The sequence below is a fragment of the Triticum urartu genome, chromosome 3 (genome assembly GCF_003073215.2).
Source record: "Triticum urartu cultivar G1812 chromosome 3, Tu2.1, whole genome shotgun sequence".
NCBI lineage: Eukaryota > Viridiplantae > Streptophyta > Magnoliopsida > Poales > Poaceae > Triticum > Triticum urartu.
In genome coordinates, this window is record NC_053024.1 from 279638075 (window position 1) to 279652611 (window position 14537).

Consider the following 14537-nt stretch of genomic DNA (forward strand, 5'->3'; position numbering starts at 1 on the left):
GAAAGCGACAAGGAGGACAGTGACAGCGATGATGATGGCAACGGCCGGGAGGGTGACGACTCTGACTCCGGCTGGGTGTCGGCCGCACCATCTTCATCAGGCGACAGCACCATCATTTGCACATGCATCTCCTTCTTGGCAAGGCGATTTGCTTAGGAGTTGGATGCAGAAGTGGGGATGGTGCCTCCCGGCTTCCTGCAGCAATCTTCCAGCTGGACCCCGACATGATTCCTCGCGGGCTACAGCTTCGTTAGCCCTGCCGCGTCCTGCTGGCCCTGGCGGTGGTGGTTGACGGGTCGCCTCCACCATGCTCTCCATGGACGCATTCGTTGATGTCCTCCCATCCCCACCAGACTACCTCTCCTGGAGCCCGACGGGGTTAGGCTGGACTTCTGCTCAGGCACTCCTTTTGCCCCCTTCATGTTCTACCGCCATGCCTAGGACGAGAGGGACAAGAAAGGGCATTACGGGGCACTTATCTTTTTTCAATCTTAAACTTGTAGGCACTTGCTAAATTTTAGTTCAAATAATGCGATCTCTCGAGTCCATATTTGTGTCCTGTAAGTTCTGTACTTGTTTGATCAACATATTAATGGAAAAGATGAACCTTGCCGGGAACTCATGCATGTATACATCCATGTAGAGGTGGAATGTCTCTATATTTTAAATAAACGAGTTTCCCTTGGCAGGCTATCTTGCCAGTACCCACTATTTTGCTGCCAGGGAGTTAGGCGTGCCGGGCACAAATAGTGGTGAGGTACCAGCCCCCCGCTAATCTTTTTTCAACAAAGGCCACTGCGACCATCCTAACCGAAGCAGCGTTCGAGTCAAGAAATGGGAGCACCTAAGTTTCAAAAAGGAGCGAAGTTTTCTCATGCACAAGTTTTTTCTTACAGAGCACTTATGGACAAGAGGTAATTCTTATCTGTTTGGCTTGCTGGAGATCACAGTGTTGGTTCATCTTCCCAGCTTCCTGTAGAGGCTGAGCTCGCGATAGGAACCTACAGTTTTATGCAGTTGGAAATTGTCGGGGATATACCCCACGGTGTAACTCGGCCGGATGTATGGCCTGGCTAGACTTGGCAACTCACTGGTAACCTGCCCTGACCCGGCGACTAACTAGTAACCCACACAGAGTTGGTGGTTCATTGGTGACCCGGCAGGCGGGTCAGAGGAGCGACAAGACCCGGTGGCCTAGAAGGCGGCTCATGGAAGGCGGACTCATGTTATGGTGGGCTGGTTTAAGGCATAAGGAATATTCTCTTACAAAGGGAGCAAGACTAGGATTCCACTTGTAATAGAGTAGTCCTAGTCCTACTAGGACTCCACATGTAACCCGCCACTCCAACTTATATAAGGAGGGACAGGGCACCCCAAGAGGGACAGGTTCCATGAGTTGGATAGATTAGGGTTAGATAAACAAGTCTATAGCTCAGTTGATAGAGCACCCTTGTAATCATGTTCATCATCATGAATATCAATGAAGCAGGATGTAGGCTTTTACCTCCACCGTGAGGGGCCGAACCTGGGTAAAACCTTGCATCTCTCGATTCCGACCAACCCCTTCAAGCTACTACATGGATGCGTTGGCCTCACGACTAAGTCCTGACATCAAGGACATCTGTCGTGACAATTCCACGACAGAAATGATGCAAGATGCAACCTTATCTATATGCATATGCAATGCTCATGAAATGCGTATGCATGCATGCAACTTTTCGGGGGCCCCCAGCACTTCATTTATTTATCTGTTGCTCAGGGTCTGCGCCTGGCTTTGTACAAAGGGTTACATGCAATTGAGGCAACGCCTGTACAAAAGGGTGGCCCGGCAGCCGCGCCTTACGAGTAGAGCTTGTGGAGATGCTCAATATTCCATGAGTTTTGCAATTGAATGCCATCTCTGGTCTCCAGATGGACTACGCTAGGTCTGGTGACTCAAACTACTCGGTAAGGGCCTTCCCACTCCGGCATGAACTTGTTTTTACCCTTCGCGGACTAAACGCGCCTAAGGACAAGTTCGCCTTTCTCAAAACACCGGGCATGAGCCCTGCAGCTGTGATAGCGACGCAGGGCTTGCTGATAGCGTGTAGCACGTGTAACAGCCTGGAGACGGTTCTCCTCGAGTAGCACCGCATTGTCATGTTAGTGCTGATATTGCACTAATTCATCATAGGCAAGCACTTGAGGTGACCCGTAAATGAGTTCCGTGGGGATAACTGCTTCTGCCCCATATTCTAGGGAGAAGGGAGTCTGCCCGGTAGCTTGATTTCGTGTCGTTTTGAGGGACCAGAGAACTACCGACAGCTCATATATCCACTACCTGCCGTGCTTTTGCAGTGTATCAAAGGTTCTTGTCTTGAGTCCTCGCAGCACTTCAGCATTCACCCTCTCAGCTTGTCCATTGCTTTTGGGATGTGCAACAAAGGCGAATGAGATCTTGTTGCCGAGGGCATGAACATATTGCATGAAGGCACGACTCGTTAATTGGGTGCCATTGTCGGAAATGATCCTTGTCGGGACTCCAAAACGGCACACCAATTCCTTCAAGAACTTGATAGTTGACTTAGCAGTCACCTTTCTCACGGCAGCTACTTCCGGCCACTTTGTAAACTTGTCGATAGCAACAAACAAGAATTCAAAGCCCCTGGCAGCTCGGGGGAAAGGGCCAAGGATATCGAGCCCCTAGACCGAAAACGACCATGACAAAGGGATTATTTGAAGAGCTTGTGCAAGCAGGTGGATGTTTTTGGAATGGAACTGGCAGGCTTAACATTTGTTAACTAGCTCGACAACATCTTGGAGGGCTGTGGGCCAATAGAATCCTTTTCGGAATGCTTTCTGAACTAATGCCCTTGATCCAATGTGGGAGCCACACATGCCTTTGTGTATTTCAGCCAATAGTTCCTTTCCTTCTTCCCGGCAGATGCACTTCAATTTCACACCATTGGGCCTCCTCCTATATAGAGTGTCATCGACAAACTGATACATATTGTCCCTCCGGGATACTCTTTCAGCCTCATCTTGGTCATCGGCAAGTTCTCCAGTTTGGAGGAAATGGACTATGTGCCTTGCCCAGGTTGGAGCCTGGGGATCGGCAACAAGGACTAGCGGCACCTCCTCATTTGCGGGGGCATGTTCCTCAATCGCGGGGACCATTGGTCCGGCTGGAGGGCGCGGTACGGAAAGTGATGGGGAGTTGTTTCCGGCATGGTCCCTGCCAGGAGCCCCGGGAGGCTCTATCGGGAGAGGCGTACCTGAGTCCATCTTCCTCCTTTTCCGGGCCACTATTGCTGGGGATAAGGTGGGCTGAGTAAGATGGAGAACAAAAGTTCATGGTTCCACAGGAAGCTTTTGTGCAACATGCTTTCAAAAATGATCAGCCATGTTGTTTTCTGCACGGGGTACGTGCTCTGTTTGCAGTCCGTCAAAGCGCTCCTCCAATCTTCTCACTTCCTCAATGTATGCCTCCATCAATGAACTTTGTTAATCCTTGTTGATTTGTCTCACCACAAGCTATGAATCTCCTTGAATGACTAGCTTCTTGATTCCCAATTCTGTGGCAATCCTGAGCCCGGCAAGGAGCCATTCGTGCTCTGCTGCATTGTTGGTTGTCTCCTCCTGGGAAAGTGCATCTGGACAACGTACTTCAAGTGCTCCCCCGTAGGGGCACCAAGAAGCACGCCAACCCCTGCACCCTGTAGGGAGAAGGCTCCATGGCTCCATCAAAATACATAATCCATTCTTGGGGTGCTTCCTTGCCGGGGATAACTATTTCCGACATTTCTTCATTAGGGGTTGACGTCCATTTTTCAATAAACTCTGCCAATGCCTTGCTCTGAATTGTTGATGTGCTTTCAAACTTCAGGACAAAGCTGGATAACTCCAAAGCCCACTCCACTATTCTGCCGGTAGTCTCAGGGTTTTGGAGTATCCTTTGCAACGGGAAGCGGGTGACAACTCTGATCTCATGGGCTTGGAAGTAGTGGTGCAGTTTCCTTAAGGCCATGATGAGGCCAAAAATCAACTTTTGCACACCAGAGTACCTCGATCTAGCCCCTGTAATAGTGCTGATGAAGTAGACTGGGCGCTGCACCACTTTCTTCCTTGCCGCGTCCCTGGGGTTGCCCTTGCTGCCGTGCTCTTCTCTGTCCTGGTCCTCATCCAGTCCTGCCGGGCCTTGTTCACCCTCTGATTCCTATACTTCCTGCTATGCTACTAGGGCTGCAGTAACCACTTGATTAGTTGTCGCCAGGTATAGCAGCAATGGTTCTTGGGGTTTAGGGGCAACCAAAGTGGGCACAAAGGACAATTAGGCCTTCAACTCTTGTAAAGCCACATCTGCTTTCGCGGTCCACTTCATGGACCTTGCCTTCTTCAGGATTTTGAAGAACGCGGCAGACTTGGAGATGAATCTCCTAAGCGTGGCAACGCACCCTGTCAGACGCCTCACATCCTTGATTGTTCTGGGTGCCTGGATCTGCTCGATAACCTTGATCTTGTTGGGGTTGGCTTCGATCCCACGATGGGATACAAAGAACCCAAGTAGCTTGCCGGAGGGAACGCCAAACACACACTTCTCCGGATTCAACTTCAAGTTGATCTTGCACATATTAGCAAACATCTCTTCTAAATCCTGGATGAGGGTTGATTTGTCCTTGGTCATGACCACAATATCATCCATATAAGCCTCAATGTTCCTGTGCAACTATGGTTCAAAACCAATCTGGACTGCTCTTGCAAAAGTGGACCCAGCACTCTTTAACCTGAAAGGCATGCACACAAAGTAGTATGTACCACATGGGGTGATGAACAAAGTCTTCTCTACATCTTCCTTGGACATGAAGATTTGATGATATCCAAAGTATGCATCCAAAAAGGAGAGAAAATCACAACTTGAAGTGGAGTCCACAATGTGGTCAATGCGCGGCAAGGGAAATGGGTCCTTCGGGCAAGACTTGTTGAGATCTGTGAAATCTATGCAAAGCCTCCATTTCCCGTTAGCCTTGTGAACGACCACTGGGTTTGCTAACCATGTCGGATGTAGTACTCCTCTGACCAGACTAGCTGCCTCAAGCTTCTTGATCTCTTCTACGATGAACTGCTAGCTCTCCAAGGCCTTCATTTGAACCTTCTGCTTGACAGGTTGAGCATGTGGGCAGACAGCAAGGTAGTGCTTGATTACCTCCCTGGGAACACTGGGTATATCACATGGTTGCCAGGCAAACACATCGATATTCGTCCACAGGAAGGCAACAAGCGTGCATTCCTATTTGCCGTCAAGGGTGGTGATGATAGTGAAGGTACCATCAATGCCAGCCAGCCCTGCCGGGACCTTCTTCACATGTGGGCAGCAACCTTGGATCTCTTGTTGTTGGAACTATCCGGCAAGTCATCAACAGGCTCAACACACTCCGAAGAGGTATGCTTCCCCGATTCCCTGCTAGTGTCTCTGCTATCCTTCTTCTTTCCTCCATTCTCCTTGGTGGGAACTATTGTTGTCACTTCCTCTGCCGCGACTGCGTCCTGGTACATCTTATCCATGCAAATGATTGCGTCCTTCTCGTCTAATGGGATGGAAATGACTGCTACAGGCCCTGGCATCTTCAAGGTGTTGTAGGCATATTGGGATGCCGCCATGAATGTTGCCAGAGCTGGGCACCCAACAATCCCATTGTACGGCAGGGGAGGTCGACCCCATCAAACACAGCCTTCTTAGTTCGATAGTTCAGTTCTCCCCCAAAATTTCACTGGCAAGGTGATATTTCCCTTAGGATGACTCCTGGTGGGATTAACTCCTTGAAAACGTGCCCATGACCTTTAACTCTTCCTCTGCTATCTGAAGTTTGCTAATGACTCTTAGGGAAATTAGATTCAACCCGGCCCCGCCATCAACAAACATCTTTGTGACTCTGAGGTTGCGAATTGTTGGACAGACCAACAACGGCCAACATCCTACCACGATGGTGCGGTCAGGATGGTCCTCTTAGTCAAAGATGATGGGTGTGTGTGACCATTTGAGCGGCTTCCGAGCCTATGCCTCTAGCTCCACGACATTGACCTCATGTGCCCACTGTTTAAGTTGGCGGTGAGAGGAGTGCAGGGATCCATGCACCCCCGTCAATGCACAGGGCGTTAGTGGCCTTTTGGATCTCCTACTCACTGGTCAACCTGTTCCGGATTCGCGCAAGTGATCCCCTACCCGGCGCGCCAATGATGTCACGGGAAACCACGACCACCTATGGGACCAAGAGTCCCTTGCAGGTTCAGCGAGGGGATGGCACATTGCACAAAGAGCAGAGGAGCGTGGAATAGCACGGTAGAGATCACACATGAAGTTTTTACCCATGTTCGGGCCGCCGTGAGGCATAAAACCCTACTGCTTTGGTGGATTGATGGTGGGAAAAATGGTGGTGAGTGTAGCACGCTTGCCCAATAGGGTTGCTCCAGGGCAAGCTGCTACGCGCATATGAATGTGTGAGGTGGTGGACTCACTAACCCTTTCCAAGGTTGCCTTGGGCCTCCTTTTATAGATTAAGGGGTCACCACTGTGGCAAATTAGTCATTATGCACTGATAAGATAGAAAACAGTGCTATCATACCTAACTCTGCAGGCTGACAGAGCGCATTAAATGCGTCGCTCAGTGTCCCATCGTTGCTTGCCCGACAGGCCTTGCCGGGCTGTTTTGCCAACTTCGCGCCTGCTCGCTCGACATGTCACATGATATGTGTCGCCTGTAGGTATATCCTCTAGAAAGTGGTTGCCATGTAGTAGCCACTTAGTCACTTTAGAGCTTGACACCATATCGATCGACGGCATGCGTTGTGGTGAGGTAGTGTGGTGCGGTGGTTCTACTTCCGTGAGTCCCAGTAGGCGTTGCTAGGATGGTCTTGGTGGCTCGCTACCGGGGGTGACCCCGTCCATGCTAGGCTCACCTGCCTGGCAAGGGAGGCTTTTTCCTTAGTAGTATCTCGTTTTCTCTGGATTGACCTTGGTGCTTCTGTGCTGCACGATGGTCTCTTGAAGAACTAATCTCTTGTGCTTTGGTTGCAATCTTGTTCTCATGCCTGTGCATAGTCTGGCTAACGGACCCAGGGTTTGTTGCACCTGCAGATGGTCAACCCGGTGGCTTTGAGGCGGGCAATCCCGTTCAGCGCCGAGCGAAGCTTGTCGTTGGTGAGGCATGGTTTTCCCCATTCACTACCATGCATGACACATTCCGTTTGTGCCATGCAGTACACCAGGGCATCCGCGTCCTAAATCCAGTACCAGTCTTCCCTCCACCTCTCCGATCTGCCATGCTGTTGGTAGAGGAGGTAATCCCAGATCTCCTTCTTCCCTCTAGGAATCCAAGTTATATTCCCCCAGCTGTGGGTTTTGTCTTCAACTCGCGGGATGAAGAAGTGACTGAACAAATCCACATTGGGGGCCACTCCGACAAAATTGTCGCACAGATGAGCGAAGATCGCCATGCACACCACCATCATCGCCTCGAAGAAATCTATGAAGGGGGGTGAGGTCGCAGAGAAAGTACGCACAGAAGAAGAGGTACATGTTCGACAGAACCTCGTCCCCCTCCGACAGGACCATGGGCGGTCCATGCCCCTTCGGGACTTCCCACCCCCACATGTATGCATACTTCACGACCAAGGCTTTCCTGTCCAAACTTGACAGAAATAATAGGACGCCTTCCTGCCGCTTCCTGGATAGCTCTGTCGCCCTCCTCTTCATCCCCTCCGCTGAGGCTCCTTCGTAGTGGTCGCCCGCTTCCCCCTCGCGGTGGTGGATTACTTCCCCGTCCCTTGGGATCGGCTGAAGAATAGAAGAGTTGGTAGAACAATGGAGGCAGGTGTTGGCTTGGGAGCAGTTGCTTTGCTTGAGGAACAATATGATGGAAGGGGGAAAAGATGCGAATGAGCAGTGCCCCTTCGCGTTTCCTTTTTTATTGAGAACGGGCGCAGGGGCTGGCTCTTCGCTATCTGTTTCTTAGGAAGTTACCGTTTTACAGGTGCACTACCCATTAACTGCTACAATCCCACAACCCACGACTTGTGGTAATTACGCGGAGTGGCCATTGGATTGACTGTTCACCATGACAACCGCGGCATGTGCAACACTTTCTCGACGTGTGTCTGGGCACTGTTTGGGGCCTAACCAACGTACCCAGTCACGACGTTGTAAAACGACGGCCAGTGAATTGTAATACGACTCACTATAGGGCGAATTCGAGCTCGGTACCCGGGGATCCTCTAGAGTCGACCTGCAGGCATGCAAGCTTGACAAGGAAGTAAACAACACCAAGTGTCCAAGTCAAGACCAAGCCAGAGGAGCAGATCTTTGAGAGATCAAAGAGCGGATCAAGAAGACCAAGACAAGCCGGAGGAGTAGATCTTTGGGAAAGCCTAAGCCTAGCCAGGTTGAGGCTGCGCCAAAGGCAAGTCCAAGGTTTCCCCGACAGGATTACCGGGGCCGCCAAGGGCAAATCTCCTCGCCAAGGCTCCACCGCTCCACCGCACCGTGACGCAAGTCACCTATCAATGCAGTATCCAGCCCTCGAGATGATTAAGTGGCCTCTGATAAACATGTGGCAGGCCATTGGAAGATAAGGTTTATCCAAATGACACTCGTCCAGAGGCGTGTTGTCGGTGTCAAAACCGGTGGATCTCGGGTAGGGGGTCCCGAACTGTGCGTCAAGGCCGGATGGTAACAGGAGACAAGGGACACGATGTTTTTACCCAGGTTCGGGCCCTCTCGATGGAGGTAATACCCTACTCCTGCTTGATTAATATTGATGATATGGGTAGTACAATAGTAGATCTACCACGAGATCAAGGAGGCTAAACCCTAGAAGCTAGCCTATGGTATGATTGTTGTATATGGAGTTGATGTCCTACGGACTACAACCCTCTGGTTTATATAGACACCGGATAGGGTTAGGGTTACACAGAGTCGGTTACAATGGTAGGAGATCTTGAATATCCGCATCGCCAAGCTTGCCTTCCACGCCAAGGAAAGTCCCATCCGGACACAGGACGAAGTCTTCAATCTTGTATCTTCATAGTCCTGGAGTCCGGCTGAAGGTATAGTCCGGTTACCCGAACACCCTCTAATCCAGGACTCCCTCAGTAGCCCCTGAACCAGGCTTCAATGACGACGAGTCCGGCGCGCAGATTGTCTTCGACATTGCAAGGCGCGTTCCTCCTCCAAGTCCTTCATAGAAGATTGTAAACACCAAGAGTAGTGTCTGGCTCTGCAAAATAAGTTTCCACATATTGCCATAGAGAGAATAAAATTAACACAAATCAAATATGCTGACGTATTCCGTAGTGCGTCATCACACTACGGCCAAGTCCTTTACTCGAATCGTTTTTACTTTTCCACCTCAGCACATTTTGCGAGGCGGTTTCCTTGGCATGTCTTGTCAAAGCAGAGATCGTGTACCCCCTTTTACGGGATTCTCATCAATACGGACGTGGGTAACCCAACCGCGCCCGTTAGCACGTTTCCTCGATTAAAGACGAGTCCTGAACGGTTACGGGGAGGGCTCTTGGTATTCAACCTCTTATAAAGAGACCAAGGCCTTACTCCTTTTTTCAATCTCAAGCGAATTCGCCCGTCGCCTCGAGTTCCAACACCCTAGGCTCTAGATTCCAGGCACTTTGGACCTTCGACAATGTCCGGTTCTGACCTTCAAAGCCGATGGACGCCCTCCTCCGTCACGGAGGAGGACGTACTAAAGTTGAGGGAGGCTAAGTTCCTGACCGGAAAAATTTCCCATAGGTTGCCTGCTCAAGGGCAGGTCATTCCCAGTCCCCAGCCCGGTGAGAGCGTGGTGTTCATGTCTCACTTCCTTCGGGGGTTGGGATTCCCAATGGATCCCTTTGTGAGGGGACTGCTGTTTTATTACGGGCTGGAATTCCATGACTTAGCTCCGGAGTCCATCCTCCATATCTCCTCGTTTATTGTCGTGTGTGAAGCGTTCCTCCGTGTTACCCCTCACTTCGGATTATGGCTCAAGACCTTCAAAGTGGAGCCGAAGATGATCAAGGGACGGCACGCAGAGTGCGGAGGCGCTGTTATAAGCAAAAATGCTGATGCTCCATGGCCCGAGGGCTCTTTTCAAGAGGAGCTAGGCTTATGGCAACGAGAGTGGTTTTATATCACCGCTCCCCGGAGCACCAAGTGGGTGGCGCCTCCTGCCTTTCGCTCGGGTCCCCCACCACGGCTAGCGTCATGGGTCAACAGAGGGTTAGATTGGGGTTTGCCCGAAGATGTGCCCTTGTTATAGGGCCGCATTAAGGATCTCTGGGAAGGAGACCTCAGCCTGGTCAAGGTGACGCAGGTCATGCTGATTCGCCGAATATTGCCCGGCAAACGTCGCTCCCTTCGCCTGTGGGAGTTTAATCCAGAGGGACCGCGAGCTCTCCAGAATTTCATGGGCGCAACGCCCGCGGAGATGTATAAACTGTTCTTCGGATCACAAGAGATGTGTCCGGATTTAACCGAGGACGCAGGCTTAAGCTGCAATCGCCCGGATACTCAAGTAAGCAACCTTGTGCCCGGACCTTCTATCCGTATAATTGTCATAAACTTGCCCCTAAAAGAGCCGTCCTTTTAAACAAGAGTGGATAGCGAAGGCAAAGCTGATCAGGTATCTGGCTCCCCTTCCCGAAACCAGGCCGGATCCCGTGCTGGTCAGGATGCTGGAGATAATGCCTTTGGAGGGAAGCAAGGGGGAGGATAAGGAAACTATGGCCTCCTCGAAGGAGGCTGCTCCGAAGGGAGGAACCGGCAATTCCTCTCCTAAGGGGAAGAAGAGAGCCGCCTCTGACGACCCGGAAACCATGGCCTCGAAGCGGGGGGAAAAATCCTCGTCAGAGGGTCCGACGCCGGGGAGTTCCTCGGCCGGACTACGCCCTCAAGGGGATCAGCCTTCCAGCGAGCCGTAAGTAGAGAAAGATTTTCCTTTTGAGGGATGAGGGAAATCCTTGATTTATATCTGAGAAGATTAACCGAATTTTTACCTTGTAGCTCGGATCTCAGCCCTTCTCAGCAGAGCTCGTCTTCGGGGGATCTCCTTCCGGAGATGATGGAGAGCGGGACACCTCCCCCTGCCGTGCCGCCAAGCGAGGCGGGCGACCCTGAGGTGTCGTCGCGGAGGGTTTCTCCGAATCCGGCAGGGGCGGAAGATAGCTATGTGGCCCCTCGAGGTTCTCCGCGTCCGGCCTTCGAAAGAGGTCGTGGGACAAGTCCGGCACCGTCTGGTGCTCGGCCGGAGGAGCTAAAGATTCTGCTGGAGCGAGCTTCTATCTCAGAGGAGCACTATGTATTGATGGGCATGGTGATTGAAAGGATCTTATCCACAGAGAGCGGATTGCATGAGGCCGTCAAAAGTTTACTGACGGGTTTTGAGGTACATTAGATAATGTACACTTTTGTCAGTTGCGCATGAATAAGATGCGCCCTATGTAGATAGTAGCCCCTGAGACTCTGCGCGTCGTCAAGAGATGACGGCATGCGGAGGATCATAATCCCAGGTCTAAGATGTCGCCTTTGAATGTAGGCGGCAGGGTGTCCGGAATCGAGCCGAACTGATGATTTCGCCGAACTAAAGCGGCAACTGGATGTGGCAGATGCCGACATCGCGCTTGTCAACAAGCAGCTTGATGAGGCTCAAGGTATGTAATTCCTCAGGCGGCATCAGGTAAGAAGAGTTTTATGCCAGTGTCTTACAATGTGTGTGCTTGACGCAGATGGTGCGGCCGCCGTGGAGAGTCTTAGGGCAGAACTTGCCCGAGCTAAAGAACAAGCCAGAGAAAGTGATGCAGCTGCCAAGAAAGCCCTTGAAGAGCTGAGAGCCGAACAGGCTGCTTATTGCCGAAGCAAGGAAGAGATGGCCGAAAAGTTAAAGAGCGCTGCAGACCGTTGCAGACTTCTTGAGAAAGAAGACCAGGCGAAACAGACGGACTTAGAGAAGGCCGTTGCCAATGCCAAGGACGCGCGCTCTACGATGAGAGCTGCGAAGGAGGAGCTGCGTCAGGCCGAACAGATTGCGGCTGGAAAGCCCTTTATGCTGCGAAGGAAATTTTGCGATCCGAAGTTTGCTCTGTTGGACCGGATGTGGAGTGTGGAGGATACCTATCTGGATTTGGCAGCGAGTGCTGCTGATGCGACCGAACACTTCCGAGATTAGAAAGATCGCGAAGTGGAAAAGCTTTTCTGGTCGCAGTTTCACAATCCAGAGCGTCCACTGGCAGTGGACGATCGTTTGGCTCAATGGGCCGAACTGAATAGGTTGTCCGGACTCGCCATGAAGTACGTCATGGGTCATCTGTGGCCAGGGAGATCGGAGCCGAAGAGTTATTTCAGCTTGGTGCAGCAATTCCTTGACGCGGTGCCGCGTATTAATGCAATGAAGAGGTCAGCATGCATAGAGGGCGCAAGGATGGCTCTTGCCCGTGTCAAGACATACTGGGCAGAGATGGAGACCACCGTTGTTGCGTCCCGAGATTCGGACAAAAGCCGAGTACCCTCCGAGCACTATTTTCAGGAAGTCCTTGAAGGCGCTCGTGTAATAGAGAGGCAGTGCTCGAAAGATGCTATGTTATGATAGCATTTGTAATTATAAAGTAATATTTTGATAAACTGGAGTGGCCTTTTTATACTTGTGCCTTCAAGTATTGGGAACACCTCCTGTGCGGCCGTTTTAAGATATATATATACAAAATCTGAAATATGGCAGTCGTTGGCTTCAGCCCCCATGCACATAGTGCGGGGGTGCTCGCAGAAGACGCATTTTCACACTTAACCCAACGTCTTGGTCCTACAAAGGAGGTGATAGCGTAGCGGGCCAAGCAACTGGACTATAATGCTTTAACACTTTCACTTAGCCATAGGAGCTTGACAGTGAGACTATTTAGGTAGCCCCTTGGTGGCGACTGCGCTCGCCCGAGTTCGGGGCGCGTATGTGCCTGACCGGGAAGCAGCCCTTCGTTAAAGCGGAGGAATCCGATAGATTCTGATAGGTCATCGAGTGGCTAACCAGTCTCACGCTACATCATGATAGTCAGTTTTCGGCTTTCTCTACTGAGGTGCTCGCCCGACCGAACCAGGGCACAATTGCAGTAGTTCTCCTAGTGCTACCTTAGCCGATAGAGCGGAACGTAAGGTAGCCGAACTCAGGAGCCGGGCAACCCAACATTTGACCAAAGACATGATTCGGAGCTGATGCATATAATGCCAAAACTCGTGACGCCGAACACTCCCTAAGGTGTTCGGTCTTTATGAGTGCGGGCGAAACAACACTCTTTATTAAAAAAGCCCCTAGTGTCCAGGTACGTGCAAAAATTCTGACGTGGCCACATGCCAAGACGCCAGCCTCCTCCTTGGTTATATCGGAAAAAACCAGGGGATGTGTAGCAACAAGAGACAGTAAAAAAGGTTTACGCAGGGTCTTAATCTAAAAAGAATCCTTTAGGACGGGTCCCTACTGCACGTCTGCGCCTGTGTCTCCGTTGTGCCGTATCCTGGACGGGCGTCGCACGACGTTCATCTGTAAAAGAGAGGAACTGAGTTGAAAACGGGTCGTGCCGAACAAAAGTTTAAAATAAACAAAGTATAAAGTAAAATATATAAAATTGAGCTTTATTGTCTCTTATTGTATATGCACGGAGCCCCTAGTGCGGGGGTATATGGCCACCAAGCCTGCATCAATGATGATTTTGTACCGAACTCGTCTATCTGCGTTCGTGGTCTTTAATGACCTATTTCGAAGTTTTTTTGGCCGGTGAGGCCATTTTACTATGGGGCTGTCAAAGCGGCCGCACAGTCCTCCGCTTGGGGAGGCACACTTTAGTGCTTCCCCTTCAAAGAGATGATGCCTCGTGGACCGGGGCATCTTAAGCGTGAGAGATGCATAATGTGGTATTGCGTTAAAGCGAGCGAAAGCTTCGCGTCCCAGTAGTGCTTGATAGCGACTGGAGAACGGGATGATATGGAAGGTCAGCTTTTCGCGGCGGAAGTTATCGGCAGAGCCGAATATAACTTCGAGCCGGAGAAAACCCATACAATGGGTGTCCGGACCAGGTGTTACCCCTTGAAAGGAGGTTTTGCTGCGGCGGATTCTTGCTGGGTTTATCCCCATGTGATGGATTGTATCCTGATATATCAGCTTTAGTCCACTGCCGCCGTCCATAAGGACATTTGAAAACTGGAGTCCGCCAATTATTGGATCAAGTATCAAGGCAGTCCAGCCTGCATTCTTGATATTTCTAGAATAATCTAGCTGATTGAAGATGATTTGTTTTGACAACAAGTGGCGGGACCCTTTGGGGATATGTCGTGTGGTGCGTACCTTTATGGGCGCCGCACATTTTGTTATGTGAAGTAAGTTCATTGTTTTTACTTCTTGTGGGAAGTTCTTTTGTTTCCTGGTGCTCTGCATTTTGGGTTCGTCCTCGTCTTCTCTTGGTGTGTCGAGCCCCTTGTGTTCGGCATTGAGTCTGCCGGATTGTTTGAAAACCCAACAATCTCTGTGGGT